Genomic DNA, 23,402 nt, shown 5'->3' with positions numbered 1-23,402 from the left:
GTATATCATGTATCTGATAATGAATTAATATCCAGAATATATAGAGAACTCCCCAAATTCAAAAACAATAAAACAAACAACTCTATTAAAAAGTGGGCAAAGGAATTAAACAGACATTTCTCCAAAAAAGATATACAAATGGTCAATAAACACATGAAAAGATGCTCAACATCACTAATCATTAGAGAAATGCAAATCAAAACCATAGTATGATACTACTTCACACCTATTAGAAGGACTACTATCAAAAAATAAAGAAAACCCCAAAACAGAAAATAATATGTGTTTAGAAGGATGTGGAATTACTGGAGCCCTCATGCACTGCTGGTGGGAATGTAAAATGGTATAGCCGCTGTGGAAAACAGTATGGCGGTTCCTCAAAATATTAAACAGAGAATTACCATATGACCCAGCAATTCCACTTATGGGTATGTACTCAAAGAAATTGAAAGCAGAGCCTTGCACAGATATTTGTACACCCACATTTTATGGCAGCATTATTCTCAAGAGATAAAACATGGAAGCAACTCAAGTTTCGACCAATGGATGAAGGATAAGCAAAATGTGATATATACATTCAATGGAAAATTATTCAGCCTTAAAAAGGAAGGAAATTCTGACACATGCTACAACATTGGTAAACCTTAAGGACATTATCCCAAGTGAAATAAGCCAGTCATGAAAAGACAAGTGCCATAAGATTCCATTTACATGAGGTACTTAGTGTAGTTAAAATCATAGAGACAGAAAGTATAATGGTGGTTTCCATTATACTGGGAGGAAAGTGGATTGGCAAAATATTGTTAATGGGCACAGAGTTGCAGTTTTACAAGAGGTAAAGAGTCCTGGAGATGGATGGTAGTGATGGTAGCACATTGCTAATGTATTTAATGCCACTTTTATGTTTTTATTTTACCACAATAGAAAATAAGAATCTGAAAACTTAAGATCCACCTTTCTCAAACTATCACAAATACTTTCTCATACATCCTTCCATATCTGTGCAGTAAATACAAGCAGATGGTGGTAGTTTCCCATTTCCTAAATAAAAGGACTGTGCAAATGAGTTGAGAAGATTACATTCTTAACAGTTATCTCTGTAGACTGGTAATCACATGTGTATCACCAGAAAGTAAAAGCTGAAACTATGAATGTCATGCTCATATCAGTCATGGCCCCAGAATTTCATGCATTTATTCATGTATTCATCAAATATTTTTTGAATACCTAGTATATACCAAGCATATATTGAAAGAATAGCAGTGAACAATATACAGCACTGCTTTCAGAGACCCACTTTCTAGTTGGGCAAGAAATGTATTAATTCTTTAAAATAAAGAAATATATAAATTAGGTGGTAAGTGCTACTGAGAAAAATATTTCAAGGTAAGGCAATACAAAGTGCCTGAAAGTGCTATTTGAGATAGAATGATTGAGGATGCCTTCTCTGGTATTTAGAGAGGCACATAAATATATTGGGCAGGGGGTGGCATGTGACAAAGAACATTTCAGGTGGAAGAAATAGCAGTAAAAGCCATAGAAACAAGAACATGATTATTATGTTCAAGAAACAACCAGGAGTTCTATGCTATTGATGCTGAGGGAGAGTAGTGGGCGATAATATCAGAAAGGCCGTAGGAGGCTGGCTCATATGATCAAAAGGGCCATCGTGATGTCTAGGTTAAGGTGCAGCCACACATGTAAAAGAGGCAGACAGCAAGGTTGTCTTCTCCCCATCACATTCCTCAACTCAGGTCTATGAGTTTCTCCCAGCAGATAAGACAGATCCAGAGAACAGATTATTGAGGTTATAGGCAAAGAGTGTCATATAAAATTAGGTTCAGGGTGAAAATGTGGACATAATGAAGGTGGCAGGCAGTGGAAATTGTTACGGTCAGTGGATTGGAAGTCCTTGTGAGGCTGAAGAAATTTTTGTTGTTAACTAGCTTACATTAGTTATGGAAATATAGGAGATGGTTGTTGAAGAATAGAACGCTTAAGACTGAGTTTTGGAGGGGTACCATTATTAGTAATAGCACCTTCTGGGATACGATTGAGGATGCTCTGAACTGAAGAGTAGGGTTGGTAGTTTAAGGATCCTGATGGTATCCTCAGGAATGTGAGAAATACAGAGTCACGGCTTGGGGTAATCAGGGGAGGATTTGAAGTAAAACAAATTATAAAACGATAGTCTGAAGGGTTGAGAATAGCATGGATGGAGGCCATGTAGCTCAGGGTCTGGCAGGGTCACTGCAGATCTCTTCGATGGGAAGCTGCCTTCACTATTACCACCTGAACACTGGGCAGAGGGAAAGATCCACGATTTTCCATGGTCAATGGTTGTCTCTTTAAGTAGAGAATCTGATATGGTTTTGAAATGGCGACAGCAATAATACACAAGGGTACCGATCATCTAAAAGAAAAGAGTGAAGGTAGCACATTTAGGGTGCTGGAAAGAACTTGAAAACTGACTGCTTAAGGCAAATTCTGGCAGCCATTAGCAATGTCAGTGACCTTCTCCATGTCGCAAAGAAGTGCTTCTGGTTGGTGCTCTACACATGGTTGTTAAAGTCTTCAGTTGGAGATGTTCTTTTCCTGTTATCCATTTTAGCAGTGGTGATTCAATAGTGATTAATTAGACAACATGATAATAACAATAGTTTACATGTGTAAACTATTACATGTAATAGTTTACATCAAGCCCTAGAGTAAAAACTTAATATTCATTATATGGTTTTATTTTTATGGTAACCAAATGAGATAGAGAGTATTGTTACTTCCCATTTTTGTGCAGACGGGGAAACTGAGGTTGAAAGATATTATTTACTCTGTTCATAATACTATTCAGGCAGAACTTAAACATGATATTCAACATGCTTGATTCTAAAACTTGTGCTCTTAACTTCTGTTCTTTACTGCTGAACTCTTCATAAAATAAGATAAAAGCAACTAAGAATACAAAAGAATCATAAAGCAAGTATTGGAGTGTTTATTAAGCAGAAATTTGCACTTCCTTTGTGCTTAATTAGAATAAAGACAACTATCAAGTAGATAAAATGGTCTCTAGGGAATTACAAGGTAATTTGGTCTAAAATAGCTCCAAATTTAAGTCAGTATTTTAAAAAATCAAAATGAACATTCTAATAGGATTATTTTATGAGGCAATTTTGGCTTGCAATATAGGCATTACTCTCATTTCTCTTCAGATATCGGGAACGTGTATTCCATCATCAATAGCAACACAGGATATATGGCAAAAAGATTTGGATGATTCATTAAATGCAAAGCTTTGGCAGCACATATGGGGAAGTGTTTATAAAGCAGTTTGGGAAACAAGACTGCAACAAATTCAGGTTAATATTCTTCCCAGAACCTGCTGGTCCCCATCCAGATAGGGTTATAGACAGATACTTCACTTTGGAAATGCTGAAAATGCAGAGCTGTTATTCTTTGTTACCTCAGTTTGGTTCTGATCTTTACTTAAAGCAGTAAGCCTAATTCCTTTTTATCAACACTAGGTTTTTGTGTGGGTAATTCTAGAACATAGCACATTATCAACAAAACAATAATACGTATTTTATTTTAAGCTCTGTAACCAATATTTTAAACAGGGAATAAACAGTGCTCATGCTCAGGCCATTAAGAAAACTGCCAGGGCAGGATTACTGACTGAAAGGGTATTAGGTGGAGTTTAAATAGTTTTTATAAGGCAGAATCTGGACTCCTCACTGGTTCTTGACCAATAACTTTTGCCCAAGAATCAACTTTACTTCATGTTTTGTCTCCCAATTTTACCTCATGTTATATGGGAGATTGTTATCATTTAAATCGTACATGCTACTCCAAGTATGCCAGGAGCTCCTTGTCACCCTCTTTATAGAAGAACTAGCTGAATGTTGGTCAGTTTTTAAGGGGGGGAGGGAAGAGAAAAACATTGCTGTCTCTCTAGGTCATTGGATAAAGAGAATTTGGAAACAATGAGGGATCTCTGGACTTAGCAGGGAATTTTGAACCTTGTTCACTCCTCTTGGTTTGCCCTCTGACCCAGATTGGTCCAGGTGAGATCCAGAAAAATCTGAGGAATGTCAGGTGATGGCTCCTCCAGTCAGAAGCCAGTGGGAGCACTGGCCATCAGCCACACTAGCCTACTTTCGCACTGATGAAGGGTCTGGTCATGGGACTAAACGTCACTCACAAAGTTCTTGAAAGGGAGAGAACTTTCTTCTGGCCGCCGAGGTGGCTGCCATGGGAGGTGGAGGGCATTTCTGGAAAAGCTGTTTGCCCTACTGCCCTTCTAGAATTGAAGGCTACTTTGGCACCAGTCTCATAGGACAGTGGTAAGAAACCACCATCTCTGTTATTAAGTAAGCTATGCATGTGCAGAGTGCTATATGTCCCTGACATTATGCTGTAATGTTCCATCAACTTCCTGGGAAAGAATCTGTCCCTGTGTGTCATATACAATCATGAACCATGAAGAAGGCATGGATCAAAAGGTGAAGGAGGAACCAAGGGCATAGGATCTTGAAAAAGGAACTACAAAACCACCACCACAACAACCCAGTTATTGTGTTCTTAGCTTGAGCCAAGCTTTGTGCTAAGTGCTTTGTATCAATTATTTAACTAAAGCCTTACAATAACCCTAAAAGACAGGAATTATGCGCCCCATTTGACAACCCCATTGGTCACGTGTTAAAAGTTAGCAAGGTTTTGAAAAACAGCTTGACTCAAACCTGGCTGTTGAGATTGCTCCTCTGTTAACCAAAATTCTATTTGCTGGAGTCCTGCACAGACATCTCAGGATTTCCAGAAGCATAGTCCCTGTGTGAGCCAGCTGGCCCCAGAGGCAGCCAACATTCTTTGGGCTGCACACCCGTGATGGGAAGCTGGAGTCCAGCCCTCTGCACAGCTGGCTTATGAGCAAGCCTCTATTTTCCCCCCTGGAACTCCTTCTGTCTGCAGGTTTATAATGCTCAGGCTTTTTGTTAAATCTGGCTGGACTGTAAATGAGAATAATACTTTGCACTTCTATGAGGCCTGTTATCTACAAGTTTTAAAGGACTTTACAAATTGTCAACAAACCACCATCTCCCCCTAATATAGATATTTTAACCATTTTGGAAATAAGTAATCAGCAATGCAGATTCACTCATTTGTTTGAGGGTTTCTAAATCATTTATTCAATTAACAAATGAAATATTAATGGCCTTTAACTGATGGTAGAACCATTTATTTCTAGACGTTATATAGGCTTTAACAAAGCAGTGTTTCCTTTGTTTGCCACATCAAAATCTGTGGTTCTTATATGGTACTATCCAAGCTATATCCACTTTTTATGCTGATTAAATAACTTGCACTGGGAGCAGGGAAGATAGCAATGGCTATAGCCTAATGTCTGCAACCTAGAAAGTTTCCTTCCATTATTGGCTTTGCATGAAAATGAATATATTAATCTCATTTTATGTGCACATGAGTCAGGGATGTCTATATGAGAACTTGGTCTTCACCATCGACTCCCAGAGTGTTAGGAAATAGATCCTATAGCTGAACTACCTGGGTTTACAGCTCTGCTCTGTCACTTACCATCTTTGTGTCTTGGACAAGCTACTCAACCTTTCTAAGCCTCAGTTTCCCCATTCCTAAATGGGGGTAATAAAACAGTTTCCGTCTCATAGGTTTTGTTGCTGAGGATCACATGAGTTAATGTATCAAAACTGCTTAGAACAGTACCTGGCATACAGCAAGCTCTATATAGATGTGGGCTACTATTATAATAATGACTATTCACATCATAAATTTGTACATAAAGTAAACCACACTGTACTTTCAGTACTGTTTGTTTCCTTTACACATGATTCCAAGAAAGCATTTTATTTCCACGTGGATATTCTAACTTACAAGTGAGCCAGGGAAAAAAATCACTAACCCAAGTGAGTAAATGCACACTCTGATGTTATCTGTATAGATTATCTTCTCAAAATCAAGATGTGAATATACCTTCTGTAGAAAATGTTGTGATTCATCCTAGTTTAATATAACATTTAAATGAATTTATTAATCTGCATTTTCTTCTTCCTTCTTAGCTTGATAAACCTTTCCTCATTTCCCATATATCTTTTTCTTGTTACAATACCTTTTCCAATTTTCCAGACATCTCTTCCTCATTTTATAATAGTTTATTTCAAACCAGAATTTCATTTTCTCTGCTTCTCTTCTCAAAGCTCCCAACTTTATGTTACCATCAACATTGCATTTTCTCTTGAGTCACCTCAGCCTCATATTCAATAATCTTTCTCCCTTTTCAAACGTCCATTCCCATATCTGGCTTCGCAACCCCACTTCCTTTACCTTTCCCTCTCCCCCTTCATATTTTCTGGCTCCTTTCCACAGGATTTCAGTTCTTTGTTTCTCCACTAGGAACTTTCTCCCCTGAGAACTTAGACATAAATCTCTAAAATTTAATTTCTGTTAGTGATGATTCTACACATCCCCCATCCCATAAGCCTCTGAAAAAATGCCCTCATCTTGGCTTCTATTGTATGTATAACACTCTGAGACCATGTTAGGGAAAATTGATATTTTAAGGACAATCCAACCAAAGCATAGCTTCTCCACTACCCTAAATACAGCCCTGGGAATACTCCCATTAGGGCCATATAAATCTCAGTCTTTAATGAGGAGTTTCCTTATTCATTTCAAATAGACAGACAAATACAGTAAATTTCTCAGAATGAAATGTGACTGACAGATGAATAGTACCCAAGGGGATGAACAAAAAAACCTATGGCCTTGACAAATTCTGGCCAACCTATCCAGTGCTTTCTGAAAAGTTCTAGAGCCATCAATGGGTCAGCATAGTTAGCATAGCGAGCTGCCAGAGAGCCAGATGTTGCTATTGGAAATACATCAGCAACACCTCATGTACATAGCCATGGGTCTACGGAGGAGAGACGAGATGGCAAATGAACGTTTACTCCTTTATTATAGTCATTTGAATGACAATTACTAGAAAATATTGTCATTTTTTTTCTCCTTGGAGAACCTGCATTAGACAAGAGAGATTAGAAATAGATGTTAAATTCTTGATAAAATGAGAGAGAAAGAGACTGGGGCAGTCTCTTTCTCTATGCAAGGAACATGCTTTTAGTTCCCTCACTATGCAAGGGACATGCTTTTAGTTCCCTCCTAGAATGAAATACATTGTGTTCCATATTTGAGTTCAATAATGATGCAGAGCCAATGCAGCTCCAGTCTCCACTGGGAACGTTTTCCTTGGCATCGGTCTGCACATTTTGGATTAAACTGTTCTCTCTGAACTGACAAAGAACTTAGGTAATGTCTTTTTTGTAAGAACTTTACAAATATATTGGCAATGAAGCTAATCACACTTCAAAAGCTCCCTTTTTTATAGTTACACAGAACAATAGACAATATACACGACTGGAAAGAACACCTTTGGGTTAAGGTTTACTTTACCCACTGTTAAGGTATATCCATCTGGTGAAACCATTTACTGGTATTTGGAAATACAAACTAGCATTTTAGAACGTTTACTGAAGAAAGATGATGTGTCTGACTCATAACACAAAGAGATTTGTCCCAAAGAACTGTGCTATGAATTAGGTATTGGGACAATAGAACAGCAGTGGATTTCCCATAGGGGTGACAGTGGTTTCTTTTTACCTTTCTCACTTGCTTCCATATCAGGTCTCTTCTTTCTGTCATTTGGTGGAAAATCTCTACAGATAATTGGAAGTGTCTCTGAAAAGAAACATTTCCCTCAGTACCATCCCTATCACCCTCATGATGACCATTAGCTCTACCTGCAGCACGCTTTCTCCAACTGTTTCCACCATCATCACTACGAGGCCATAAACATCTTCACCGCCATCATCACCACCTCCGTCACCACCACACCACTGCCATTATCACCACCAGCATCATCCTCACTATCACCACCGTCACCACCACCGCCACTCCTGCCAAACCAACACCTTCTATACCACCATTGCTACAACTACCCCCATATCACTACCACTGTCACCACCACCACCACCACCACCACGGTTTCCATCCTTCCCACCACCATCACCACCAATCACTTTCCAGGACTTTTTTCTCCTTTTCATTTTATTTTGTAAGTATGTAATGTACTTTAATGCCCAATTCCAATTCTATTTTCTATAACAATCCATCCCAGCCAGAAATGACTATGACTATATTACTCTTAGCTGCTTTGTGTTTGTGTTATGATATTACAAGCTCTTGGATATTTTTTCTTCACATATTTTTTTTCTTGTCATCCTTTCAGAGCATAATGAATTCCTTGCTCACAATAGACGCTCTACAAGAGGGTGATAAAAATTTAATGAGTAAAATAGAAAAAATTTACCCTATGTTCTCTTCAATTATCTACCTCCTGCAGAAAGCCTAAAAGCAATCAAATAATGAGACATTGAGAAGTGAGAGGGAAGCTAGGGATAGATTTTGCAAATACTAGGACTTTAGCCATCAAATAGCCAAGACTTGGTGTGTGTGTGTGTGTGTGTGTGTGTGTGTGTGTGTGTGTGTGTGTGTATACACGTATATATCTCTGGATCTTTCCCCTGTGTGTGTGTATATATATATATATATACATACATATATCTCCGGATCTTTCCCCTTTATGGATCTCTAGCTGAAAAGAAATCTGAAAAATGACATCCACCCTCTAATAATAATAATAATAATAATAATAGTAATAATAATAATAATAATAATGATAATAAAAACACTGCTAACACATGGACAGTAGGAGTAATGAAAACTGATAGCAACAAATTCTTGCTCAGGCTTTAGCCACCTGCCCTAGCAGAGACTTCCTCAGGGGAAGGACAAGAATAGAATTATAATAATTCATGTTTACTCATATGGTATGCACCAGAAGACTCTGGGATAAAGTAAAAGGTTATTAGGAAAGTTATAGACTCGTTTATCCCAGGGTATCTCCGGCTTTATCATCTACCTACCTACCTACCTACCTACCTACCCACCTATTTTCATAAAACCTTTTATTTGCATGCAATTTACATAGAAGAGGAAAGAATTTGATGACTTCTGAAGTCTCTGCTATTCTGCTGCAACTCTAGGATTTTCTAATCCGCTTGTGAACAGGATCTGTTTTTACAAATCCCTTGAAATATGAATCACAATTCTAGCTGCAGACAAGAAACATTCCTGAAAGTACTTTATCTCAGCCATGGCCTCAAGGCTGCCCTTGCAAAGTTTGTAAAATCTAATGGGATTACGGAGGCAAGATGGACAGAGACTGTCAGCATCTCTAACAAGAGATAATAGCAGTAATTCTAAAAATGCTTTTGTCTTGTTGCAACAACTGTCATCAGAGAGGCTCATGTTTTCCTCAAAGCAGCAGCATCTTTACAGACATGAATCACTCCGGAGAGCAGGACCAAAAGGCAGTGGAGAAAGTTTACATGTTGCAGCCCGAATAGCTTAATTACCCAAGACGTATAGTTTGATGGTCGCCTGGTTTCAGGGATTAAGGAGGAGATTATTTGTTCCACTGCCAACTCTTTCCTAATAAATTTCTCCAACTGGAGTTTATCTACTCATTATCTATTCAAACTGTTAAGATTAATTTCTTAGCCTATGCAATCAGAAAAGAAGTCTTGCGATGTGAGTCTTGGTTAATGTTGCCAGTAACATCAGGATCTAATGAATGGAGTCCTGGCCTGAAAGCCAAACTGATCTGATGCTTTGCCAAGTCCTGCCCTGACTGACTCAACAGCTATTCTTATGAAATGGGCTCAGCAGTGAGTGCCTTCGATCTTCGAATAAGTAATTAAACTGCACTGACCTAAAATTCTTTATCTCTAAAATGACAGGATTTTTTTTGTTTTTTATGTTATCATGCAGCTATAGTCTCCTCATAGACCAGTCCCTTCCTGGTAGGGAAAGAAGACATCCGTGAGTTAAAACATCTTGTCCATGCCACAGTAGAGTGAGTGGAGGCATAATTAGCCTTTTGCCTTAACATATCTTTCATTTATTCAACAAATATTTATTGAATTCCTTCAATGTGCCTGGCATAGTGCAAAGTACCAAAGGTATACAACAAAGGTATAAGGTGGTGATCAAGTACAGATATATTTCCTTGCTTTGTGAAACCTATAATCTAGTGTGGGAGCCATATAGTAAAGTAACCACACAAATAAATGTATTGTTACAACTTTGATACATATAAGGAAGAAGAAAAACATGATGCCATGTGGGGTTGGTTATCCTTCCTCCTGCACATATACTCAGGCCAAATGTGATAGTGAGGCTGGATAAGGTGGGAAGGAGTGAGAGAAATAGAAAGGAATGGGAGAAAGAGTTTGCCATGGCTTGTGGAGGATCTATGTCAGTCAAGCCACAGCCAGGGCTGTGCCACCCTTGATGGATATGCAGAGGTACAAAATTGAAACTACGTCACAGGAACTACTGGATCCATGCTAGCAGACTGCTCAGAAAAGATGACCACCGTGTCATCATCCACCAGATAGTATCACATAACCACAAAAAGTTGTCTCTGTGTGTCTAACATGCCACTAAGTAGGACTAAAGCCTTAAAAATCCAGAACCAAAGGCAATCTGAGTTAGAACATCAAAGTTAGTTGCCGTTTGTCCCATTCTCTGTGTGATCTGTGGTGGATAAAACATATTTCCTAGAATTATCATTATTTCCAGAATCTCATTTCTGACTTTTCTTTGTAGTTTCATATCATCTGAATATGGTAAAATAAATGATTTTTGTTCAAAATTATTATTTTTCTACTTTAGCAATAACCCATAATATGTACAACAAATAGTCATTGAGCTAAAATACAGAAACTAAAGTTCATTAAACCACCAGTCTGTGTAGCCCTCTGTCAACTGGCAGACGTGAGCATGGCTGTGGGCATTCCCACTGGTTCCAGATCATGCGTATCACCGAAAATTGCTTCACTAAGTTTCTCAAAAGTTTTATTTGGTTCATAATCCCACACATATTATTTTTCTAGACTTTATACACCTACGTCCCTATTCTCTTGCCTCTCGTCTTCCCTCCAAATGACCAATGATTGTCCATCAATTCATAGAGGGACAGAAATGTGAAAAGAGAACACTCCGAGACTTTTCTGATAGCATTTCTAAGGATCTGGAGTAACATTGAAACAGGAGCAGAAAGTTGTCTAACACTCTGACCCCTGTTTCAGTGCCTCTAACTCAAATATCCTTTTTTTTTTTCCATTTAATATCTGGCTTGACTCCTATCCAGACCCAACTTTCTCCACTCATGCTTTAGTCCACCTCTTTTTGACATAATTCCTAGCTGCAGCTTCCAAATCTACTTCTGCTGCCCCTTCCTCAAGTCTGTCTCTGCTTCCCTGGTGCCTGCAGCTCCTTCACCCTCACCGTGTCTCTGCTTTTTCTCTCCTTCTGATCCCTCCTCCCCTGCTTTACCCAATGCCAGTTCAACCCACAGCAGTTCAATTCTTTTCATACTTTTTAGAGATTCAAAAGTTGTTTCTAACTCTCTTGCTTCGTAATTATTCAGCCTTTTTTGAAAAGTTATATTGTTATGGAAGAAAGATTTTATTAAAACATTAAAATGACTGAAAAATACAAAACAGAACTGTAAAAATAACCCAAAATCCTACCACAAGATAAAGCAAGTTTTCACATATTGGTGAACATTCTTCAGACATCTCTCCCTTTCTGCAAAATGCTCACATGATTTATAATAACGATTTCACTTGTATGGAGCATGTGGAACAGGATGCCTGGTAATCTACATGCTTCACTGTCTGTAAGGCAGTAGATCAAGATCTACAGCCACCTGATAAATGTCTGCATAGATGTCTATTCTCTCTCTCTCTCTCTCTCTCTCTCTCTCTCTCTCTCTGTGTGTGTGTGTGTGTGTGTGTGTGTGTGTGATTATTGAAGAGAATTTGTATTGTTTGGGACTCTTCAATGTAGCCATCCAGGAAATTGTGAAGCATAGGGCGGCTCCTTGGTAAATCATTTTGGATTCCCTTTCCTTCAGTAACCCCTTTGTATTCAAAGGCTGCACATTTGCTCATCTGGCTTCCCACTGGAATGAAGCCTGAGGAAGGCAGAACCATGGCCCCAGAAAGATGTCCATATCCTAATCCCTAGACCTTACACAGCAAAAGGGACTTTGCAGACGTGATTAAGATAAGGATCTTGGGATGTCCCCATCTCAAGAGGCCTTCATCTAATATGCTAGATTATCTCTGTGGGTCAAATATAATGAAAACATTGCTTATAAAGCAAAGAGGGAGTTAGAATCAGAGAAGAAACTGCGATGGTGTGATAACAGAAGCAAAGGTGGGGGGCGGGGAGAAAGATTAATTTGGAGATGCCACCTTGCTGGCTTCAAAGGTAGAGGAAGGGATAATAAACCAAGTATTGCAAATAGTCACTAAAAGCTGGAACAGACAAGGAAACAAATTCTCCCCTAGAACTTCCATTAAAAAACATTCTGTCAACAACTTGATTTTAGGACTTATGCTCTCCAGAACTGCAAGATAATACATTTGTGTTGTTTTAAGACAGTTCCTGGTAATGTTACAGTAGCAATAGGAAATTAATACAGAGCCAGTCTCTAATTTCCTCCTTAATACTCTCCTAAGAGAGTCAGTGAAAACATTATCACCCATTCTGGGGACTCTTGCTCAAATGTAAAGAATTTGATCATGAACTTGAAATTCTCCCCCACAGTCTCTTGAAATTCCGCAGATCATTAACGTAAAAGTAATCTTCACTTTGGGAAAATGTTGTCTTTGAGAGGTCAGTGAGGAAGGGAGAGAGCATCAGCCTCTCCATTATGTCAAGTGAAGTTACCAGGTCAGCCTGTGATAGATGTCACATCCCAGGTACACTCACATGTAGGTGTTATCAGTGGGGCCTCAGGTCTGCCTAACTTCTACATTCCCCATTGACAGTAGGAAAAATAAACCCAAACAGTGATTATGTTTGAACTTTATAGTTCTCTTCAAAATATTGGTACAAATTAAAACTTTTCTGTGTTTGACTGCACAGATATCTTTTTTGATAGGGTAAAGTAAGAGTTAAAGTTTCAAACATTAGAAAGAGCAAAAGGAATTAGCAATACTGGGGTGAGCACTGGAGTATATCACTACAACTGTTTGGCTATATAACCCACACCCTAAATTAAAGAAGATGAGGTGAAATGATCACTCATTCTGTGAAGAGAACTGTAATACAATGCACAGATGGGGACCACAATGAACCATTGTATCACATCAGCTTCCTGTTTCTTTGGTTGCAAACAACTGTTACAGATGCTGGCTAATTTAAGAAAACAGAGATTTTATTGCGAGAGTATGAAGTAGCTCTTGAAACCAGGGGGAGCTGAAGATCAAGACTTGGAAAGGTCAGCAACCACAGCAGCTCTGGAGACCTAAGTAGCAGGAACTAACAGACAGACTCATTAGGGCACTGCCCTTGGGATGACAAAACTACAAGATTTAAAGTTCTAGGAAGGAGACTTGTGTCCAGCCCTTAGAAAGGTGGGGAGGGGGGAGACTGACTAACAATCCCCAAAACATGGCTCCTAAAGGAGAGAAATTATTTAATAATAATAATAACAATAACAATAGCAAATAGTTCTATAGTGTTTCACTATGGTCAGGCACCATCTCAAGCATATTACTTATGTTAGGTCATCTAATGCTCAGCGACCCTGTGAAGATGGTTGGCTCTGTTATTGCCACAACTTTGCTTAGGAGGAAACTGAATTACTGAGAAGCGAAGTACCTTGACCAAGGTCATAGTGCTGGTAAATAGCCACACCAGGATTTCAGCACTGGCGGTCTAATTCTAGAGACTAATACTTAAACACTACACCGTGAGGCCTCTCTGTATATTTCCCAAGAGAAATTTGGGGTACCGCTATTGGAAGAATGCGGAATGACTGTTTGCGGCAAAAACCACAGTAGGAGCTAAACTACCATTAACATTTACTGGACGTTAATTTACTATGTGTTATAAAGTAAAATATAAGAAGATAGTGAGAAGGAACACAGACAACACTATTACAATATAAAGTAATATACTGAAATATGAGCTCCATGAGGACAGATGTCTTGTTTAACACTATACCTTAAGTACCTAGAACATGATCTAGGGTCTGGCACATAGTTTGGTCCTCGATAAATATTTGCTGAATAAATGAATACAAAAATACACCTAAAATACATTAAAATAATTTTTTAAAAAAACAAACAGATTCAAATAGCACAACCATACAGTATATTTGTGAGAGAGATGTTGAGTCAAGATATGAGGAGATAGGAGAAATTTGGGAAGCTTCCTGGAGTAGGAGGCATTGGCCATCAGATGTTAGAGTTTGTAGCAATTACCAGTAGCAGGCAGTAGGGAGAAAAATATAGCAGTCTTCACTACTAGTTCATTTGGAGGGTTTTTCTAGTTCTAATTATAGAGATTATTACTTTCATAATGCTTTAAAGTGAGTTGGAAAGGATCTGAAAATAAATGTTTGATAATGTTTTGAATTTGATTATAGAATCTAAAGAGATCCCCAAATCTGAGAATTTCGATGGGGGAAGAAGATGATGAAAGAGAAGGAGACAGAATATAAAAGGTAAATTTTAAGATCTACTTATTTTTGGCAGTGAAATGGGTTAAGGTTTAGAGGAGAGGAATCAATTTTTTTTCTTTTGTATAACTGGAGATAGATTGGAATACTTACGATTTTTCAATGAGTTGAAAAACAAAAAAAACTCTACAAAAACCTCCTACAGAAATTTCTTTATCACTTTTTGGGATACAGGGCTAACATTTAGCCAGTGTTCATGTCAGAGATATTTATGCTACCTTAGCCCCCCAAGGCCAGTGTCTGCCCCAAGTAACAGGTACACATATAGCACCGGCTGTCAAATATTTTTGAGGAAACTCCCTGGTGGTGTTCCACAGGAAAAAAGAGATGCAGCTGAAACCATAGCAGAGACGCTTTTCATGAAGAGGACACTGGTTTATGGATGGAAGCAAAGGATTAAAATAAACAGATGCTTCTTTGGGTGACAATTGTCTTCAAAGGCAAGTATTAAAACTCATTTAATTTTCATAGATTACTGGGAAGAGGAATTTCTTAGCATAATCTCTATAATTATGAACTCCACCTAGATTTTATAGGTAGATAGTAGTCAGACGATGAGTTAAAACAAAGGGAGTCGCTGGAAACTTTATAAGCAAAGTCAAGCAAGATATATTCTCTATCAGTCGCAACCCAGAAAAGGGATCGGAAACGATTGTGGAAATACTCTGCTAACGTGTGCAACATGCAGGCATGCACTATATAATTAAAAATAGGGGAGATGGGCGACTATTCCAGAAAGACTGAAACATTTAGGGTGAGTAAGTCTGAAAAAGCAGAAGCTTAGCAAGAATACAATCAAGAGCTACAAAATTGTCTATAGGACTATAAAAACAAATAAACAAACAAACGAACGATTGTTTACTACAAAATTACTAAAAGAATGAGGCATTTTTGGCATGAATGAGATAAATATGAAACTAATTTTAAATGTCTTTCTTTCTACAGCTTTAAAAGGGTATGAAATTCACCCTATTAAGAGGTCTCTTGAAGACAAGGACTGGTCTTATTAACTGCTGTGTACTCATTTCCCACTGTGGAACCTGGAAGCAGTAGATGCTCATTAAATGCTTTTTAGGTGGATTGATAAATGAGTAGCTAAATCAAAGAACCGTGAGTGTTCATTAGAGTTCCAAGTTTCTCTAAAACTGCGTGTGAGAGAAATTTTACAGATTAGAGGATAAGCCACTTGAAGATGGTGACAAATAAAAATATCACATGGTCTCCTCTCAGCATAATCTTCTTGCTTCCCCAATACCATCTACCTCTTACACCCCCAGCCATTCATACACTAATCTCTGACTTCTAAAATAACTGCTAAGCAATGCGATCCACTTAGCCAGTGGCCATTATTACAGTGTTCATGGATAGAGCTTGGACTTTCCTTATGTCCCCAGCACCTTCATGACAGAGACCATCTGGCTCACAAAGCCTAAGATATTTATTATCTGGCCCTTTCCAGAAAAAGTCTGCTAACTGTTTTTGTAATTACTGACCTCTGCCACTGTAGCATGAAAGCAGCCACAGACAATACACAAACGAATCGGCATGGCGGTATTTGATCTGCACAGCGCTGTTGCCCTGACGTAAGGGAAAAAGACCTGACTCTACCTCAGAAGTTCAAGGATATGAACACATATCACTGCATGGAACAGTGATATGTGCCCCGAGTCTGGAAGGAATAGTAGGAGCAGACAAAGTGGAGGAGCAGAGGACACAGTAACAGAGGCGAGGGAAGACCGAGGTAGTCAGCGACTGCAAGCCATACAGAGTGGCTGGAACATTTGCTGCGTGTGGAGAGCGTTAACAGATGAGGCTGAAAAGATTAGCTCAATTCAGTCAGGATGTGTCCGCTCTGTCCACCTCCTTTCCTGTGCCTGGCACAGAGCCTATCAGGGAGTAAAGGCTCCATAAACGTTAGTTCACTCAGAACGAAAGATAAGTCTAGATAAGAAGTAACTCAAATGTTCTTTCTTTCTTTTCTTTCTTCTTTTTTTTTTTTTTTTTTGGACAAGAAAAAGAGAAAGCTAAGAGTTACCGAAACACTATGACATGGCCACTTATGTATAACCATGAGCAATTTCTCTAACCTCTCTGAATTACATTTTCTTGAATGTAAAGCTGCAATGGTGATGTTTACCTCATAGTATTGTTGCAAGGATTAAATTCAGTGTGATTAGAGGAAACTACCTGGTAAAAGGCTGGCATCTAGAGGCAGTGATTTTTGTCTGTGTTACTGCTGAGTTTGGCAGCACCTCAATGTTTGATATTATATCTCATCTGGCAGGGAAAATTGAAATGGAGCTGAAGAGTGTGGTGGTGAAAGCAGTGTGCTGAGATTCTGTTCTGGTTTTGGCTGGGATTGTTTGTTCAGTCCTAACAGCTAACACGAGTCCTCCTTTGGGACCCTGAGAAATCACCAGCCGCGCGGTAACCAAAAGGCAGGCAGAAACTCGAGCAGCCAGGAGGGAGGCAGAGGCGACCTTTGTGGAGAAAACATTTGTTCCCCTTAAAGAAATAGGATGTTTGAAAAAGAAAACACACAACATTGGAGACGCGGACTCTAGCAATACATTTTGGTTACCACTCCCTCCAGATGGGTGAGAGAATCAAGCCAGCTACATGATATACTCCTTTGCCAGGAACAAAACCCACTACAGAGAATGCTGTGTTCTCACACAAACTAATTTTCATGTTATGTTGAACTAGAGTCATTTCCAATTGCCATTTTCCAGAAAGCAAGCAACCACTCTAATTCCTTAAGTTCATGATGCACCTAAAAGTCATGAAATTCATTATCAATTTGTGCTTCAGGGTGTTGTTTACCATGCCTAAAACAGTGCCCTGGAGTTTTTCCAAGCTTTAGAAAGAAGAAGAGAATGGGTTGAATGCACCCCTTGTGTTTTACGCTTTTTAATCTGGTCTAGACTGGAACTGGGAAAGCCGTTTTGGCATGGGAATAATCCAAAGGCAAATTTTACTTGATGGGCCTCACTCTGTGGGGAGCCTGGAATAACACAGCAGGAAGAGGAGACGAATAACAATGCAGGCAAAGCAAATCCAAAGAGCAGAGTTCAGGAGGCCAAAAGACTTCCTGGGTCATTTTGTCCATACTCCTGTAAAGTTTTTCCTCTCTAAATTTTTTGAACAACCTCCTCAAGTTCTGATAACCATCTCGCTCCCCACTCAGTCAGCATTTCTTTCTGTCATCACTTGCCTAATTGGGATCAGTGACATTTAATCAAACTAACCAGCTTCCTATATAAAATATAATTCTTGTCTAGGAATTGACTCTAATGGCTCCCATTGCAAATATTGCAGGACAATAGTTTATATCTATCTTATTTTTCTTTATAAATTTTTTCTTGTAAATTTTGGTTTTTCACTCAAAAGCCCAAAATGATCATTTACTTTGCATCATTATTTAAACAAACTTTTTATCGATAACAAAAAAATTTTAGGGACTTAAGGATTTAGGAAATATTTAATATTACTAAAATATAAATTTATATGTGCATGCACATGTACATGTTACCATTTGGAGGCAGAAATGGCACCACCTGCAGCAAATCATCACCTAAAGTTTTCTATTCTCCTTTACAGATGGGAAACCGACTCTCAGTACCGTCCAACAGTCCTCTTGGCTGCATTTTAACTCATTGGGCTCAGTTTGACCCACTGACTCTGAAGAAACAGAGACTTATTTTCTTTTGCAACACCGTATGGCCACTATATAAACTCCCCAATGGGGAAACCTGGCCTATTAATGGGAGCCTTGAAAAATAACATCATACTCCAATTAGATCTTTTTTTGCAAACACCAGGGTAAATGGGCAGAGGTACCTTATGCTTAAATCTTCTTTTTACTCCAAGAAAATAATCCCTTTACAGAAATGCAAACTAGCCACTGTGGCTTTATCTAATACTAGCAAGACAACCCCTTCTGAGTTTACTTTGGCCTAACAGTCTGAACAGTTAGCTCCTCCTCCTCCTCCTATTGCTACTGTTCCCTCTATTTACCCAAAACTTCCCCCATACCCAGGGAGATCTCCCCCACCATCTAAGTCTTCCTCTAAACCTCTTGAAAAAGTTTGCCTTATAGTAGAAACTCATGGAGGAGAGTCTGGACCATGGCTTGTCCACAAACCCTTTTCTCTCATAGATCTTAAGCAGATCAAGGTAGACCTAGGAAGCTATTCTGACAACCCTGATGTGGTACATTGATACCTTCCAACATGTCATGCTTGTTTATGACTTCACCTGGAAGAATACCATGGTTATTTCAGGATAGACCTTATCAGTCACTGAATAGGAGAGAGTTTTTCAGGAGGCCAGGAGATATGCCAATGGCCTCCATCTGTCTGATTTCAAGTACCCCATAGGGGAAACAGCTGTACCTCCCAGAGATCCCTGTTGGAACTATAACAACAGTTCCCAAATATGGGAAAGAGGCAATTTCATTACAGGTCTCAAGGCTGGGCTTAAGGCAGAAAGGATTCTCTAACTACTAATAGGGTGTTCTTTGGGTGGTCTTTAGGCTGGGCCTCTATTCCTTTGCTCCCCTGTTGCTCATGTCTGACTAGCTACCTAACATACATATTTATAAATTTTTTATATTCTAAAAGATCAGAAGATATATAACTTTTTCTTTAGTTTTTTTTTTATATCCAAATGAGATTAAGAATTTTATAGACCTTTGGTATTCAAGCTATTTTTGACCATTTTCTGAGTATCTTCCCCAGCTATACTGTAGATAGCTATGTACAATTACATATCTGAAAGAAATTATGCAACATTAAACAAGAGGTCCCAATGCAATGTCTTACAATAGAACAATAAGAGGAAAACATATAAACAATTTTCTTATACTATTTAAAGTTAAATCTACTTGGTTATAAATTGGCTATATGCGAACCAGAACATCTGCACACTTTTAGAGAATGGTTATGAGTGTGAAGCATGAATGACTCTCTGGCCCACTGCCCTCTCCACAGCCTTTTACTTTTCTTTATGAATCATTTCCCCCCAGTTTGATCTCCTTATGAAGACTGCTCCCATTTGAGAAGTAGTATAGCATCATGATTCAACACACAGACTCTAGAACGGAACTGGGTTCTCATTCTTGCTCTGTACCTCACTAGCTGTGTGTTCCTAGGCAAGTCTTTAACCTCCTTGTGGAACAGCTACCTCACTCTAATGAGAGAGCAGTAACTATAATTACCTCATATTTATGAAATCCCTTAAGAATTTCATGGTTGATGGTAAGTGTTCACTAAATATTAGGTAGGATTTACTTTCCTTTCATCTTCTTCTGCTACTTCCTTTTCCATGAAATCCTTCTCCTCCAAGTATGTAGGAATTGACCTATCAATAATCTCATATTATTGCAGTCTAGAAATACTATTATCCTATAGGCCAACACTTAAAGAATCATTGCCCCAGTGTTTTGTGATGATTTGAAATTAGCACGATCAAAATCAGGTGAAGCTGCCATCACTGCCCTGGTACAATAACCAAAGAGAAGCCATCGTAGAGTAACATCTACCTTTGTAAAACGTCAGCAATAATTTGCTATGGTCACTGAAGCAGTTTTAGGTGAAAATGTAACACCAAATTTTTCTGTGAGAATCTATATTTCACAGTGTTCATTCACACACACACACACACACACACACACACACACACACCACGTACATACATTACACTGAGACAAATATATGGACCCTGTTACTTCAACAACTAAAATAATTAATTCTGCATTTATTTTAATTAAACAGATAGTCAATGAATATGAGAAGCTTGTCCCAGTAAGGGACAATAAATCTCATCTAGTCAGTTCACAAACAGGCTCTAACAATGCTTATAAACTCCACCCCACATGGCTCAGCATTTTCTAGAATTTTCTCTAAACAACATTTTCTAGAATTTTCTCTAAACTCAGTCCATAAGAAGTCAAACGTTACTAGAGGTCATTGTCTTAGCTGGCGCATTACAGATTAACTTACCCTATTAAAAGTTGATAATTCACACACTTCTACAAGGTTTTGTATACAAAACACAGCTTTTGGTTTTCAGGATAAAATCCTAAAATGCTCACAAAATGGGGAATACCCTTGATTGTCTGTGTTTGTTTATTTCTGCGTTACTCTCTCAAGTGAGTGTCTTTTGGTTCTTGGTGATTTCCTCAAGTTTGAAATAACCCCCACTGTTTAATGTCTCTGTGCATGTGCCTCTTTCCTTTTCTCATTCTGTTACCCCGTTTTTTTCAGTCATTATATTTAACATTATCTGTTCATCCCTCACTTTCCTTTTTTAATGCTATCTTGGTCATTTTTTATCTTCTTTTCCTAATCACTGTATAAAATCATAATTTTATATTATTTCTTACGTGTTGAATTATGACGTATTTTGAATGAAATACTTTATGCCTTTAAAAAACTTGAATTTAGTTTTTTTGATATGTAATTGATATATAACATTATATTAGTTTTAGGTGTAGAACATAATGATTCAATATTTGTATATATTTCAAAATGATTACGAGTCTAGTAAATATCCATCACCACGCACAGTTATAATTAATTCTTTTTTTATTGTGATGAAAACTTTCAAGATCTTAGTTAACTTATTTTTGAAAACTAAGGTTGAATTTTTATATATAAGACATCAATTATTATCTTTTTTCTCTCAGATCCAGTGGCCATAAGAGTCCCTTAGGGTATTTTAGTTCCCTTTAAAATATGTATTTAATTAAATAAATAATGCATGACATGTTTTGAAAATTTTTACCTCATACTTTTAAATAACTTTTTATTATGCCAAAGTATAGATAAACTATAATTTAATTATTTCCCCAATGATGAACAATAAGTTCTTTCATTCTTTTAATCTGTGAAAAAAAAAAGGCCTCAATAACTATCCTTATATATGTATACCCTTTTTCAAATATGAAAGTTCCTTTGTAACACAGATCTATTAGGTGATGTTTCCAGTTTTAGTGGTATATACATTTTCAATATTGAAGTGAGAAATGCCTTTCTAAGATAGTCCAGATGATATAAACATTAAAATTTTCTAAATGAAAAAATACAAGGTATTATTAAGAAAGTAGGCCTTTCTTCTTATTTAAAAGGAGTTTTATTAGAAATAGGAGTTAGAATTCGTTAGGTTTTTTTCACTCACCATCTGGAGGAATGATCTTTTTTCCCTTTAACATAATTATAATAAATTACATTAACTTTATCCTATTTGTTGGTCATAGATTGTTGCTGGTTATTATTTGGCAATATTTTATTTAGGATGTTTGCAGAAATATAAAAAAAACTGAGTCTTTAGTTTTCTTTTTTTTTGTATCCCCTTGGTCAGATTTCGGTATCATTGCTATGCTGACACTCTTCATGAAAACCATTCAGCTCTTCCCATGTTTTAGATTAGTTTAAATGTGGCTGGAGTTGTCCACTCCACAGCGCACCCACTTATTTAACAGCTTTGTTCTGATGCTTTGTGGGGAAAGACTGCACTCTAAAAACATTCTCTATTTCCTTTCAGGTAATTTTTACTATTAAGTATTTCTACCTTTTATGGGACTTGGTCTTGATATTGGAAAATCAACCATTTCTTTCAGATTTGCAAATTTGTTTGCATAGAGTTAAATAAAGAATCTTCTAAATCTTCACATTATTTCTCTATTCTTTCCCCATTTTATCTTCTAACTTTATATGTGTGTTCTTCCTCTTCTTGATTAGATTAACTTCAGTCATGCATATTAATTTCTGTTTTATCTTTATTCATTTCTAATTTTGGCTATTTTGTATTTTTGTCAAACTTCATAAATTTAATGCTTTAGTATTGTGTTTGCAAATATTTTCTTCACCACTAATTTAATTTTTTAACTCTGAATTTTCCTATAGTATAGAGCACTACACTATGTGGTGTCTTCTTTTTGTTATTTTAAAGATATTATGAAATTTTATTCTTATTTAGTAAAACTCAAAGTGATTTTGAGCAGAATTTTTACATTTACAAGTAGTGAGACTTTGGGTATTTTATTATTTATTTCTGGTTTTATTCCTAAAAAGGAACAGAATATATTTGAATGTATTCTATACCAGGTGAACCCAGTCTGTGGCCTGTTAGGAACCTGGCCACACAGCCGGAGGTGAGCAGCAGGTGAAGAAAGTGAAACTTCATTTGTATTTGCAGCCGCTCCCCAGCACTAGCATCACTGCCTCAACTCCACCTCAGATCATTAGGCATTAGATTCTCACAGAAGTGCAAACCTATTGTGAACTGCGCATGTGAGGGATCTAGGTTGCATGCTCCTTATGAGAATCTAATGCCTGACGATCTGAGGTGGAGCTGAAGCGGTGATGCTAGAGCTGGGGAGTGGCTGCAAATACGGATTTAACATTAGCAGAGAGATTTGACTGCACAGAGACCATAATAGATCATTTGCTTGCAGATTCATATCAAAATTCTATCAGTGAGTGGCAAGTGACCATTAAGCTGCATCTGGTGGCAGGCTTTACAGTGGCAAGTGAGTTGATGTACTTTAATCGTAGAGCTGCAACTGGTGGCAGGCTTTAAGTCAGAATCCGACACTTATTTTAGTCCATGTGTAGCCCGCCCATTATTTTATTTACCTTTTCCATCTGCACCTGTTTCCTGCACTGTGCACTTGTCTCAGTTACAGTTTTGGTAAGCCCTCAAGCTAACCCTA

At 37.8% G+C, this 23,402-nt stretch overlaps 1 pseudogene; it reads left to right on the top strand.

Annotated features, from left to right (window-relative positions):
- Positions 1-4,466: 4,466 nt before the first annotated feature.
- Positions 4,467-23,402, top strand: part of LOC105290910 — a 163,433-nt pseudogene continuing 144,497 nt past the window's right edge.

Source organism: Pteropus vampyrus, unplaced genomic scaffold (genome assembly GCF_000151845.1).
Source record: "Pteropus vampyrus isolate Shadow unplaced genomic scaffold, Pvam_2.0 Scaffold39, whole genome shotgun sequence".
Taxonomy (NCBI): Eukaryota; Metazoa; Chordata; class Mammalia; order Chiroptera; family Pteropodidae; genus Pteropus; species Pteropus vampyrus.
The sequence above is the reverse complement of the archived record's forward strand: the minus strand, read 5'-3'. Positions and strand labels throughout refer to the sequence as shown.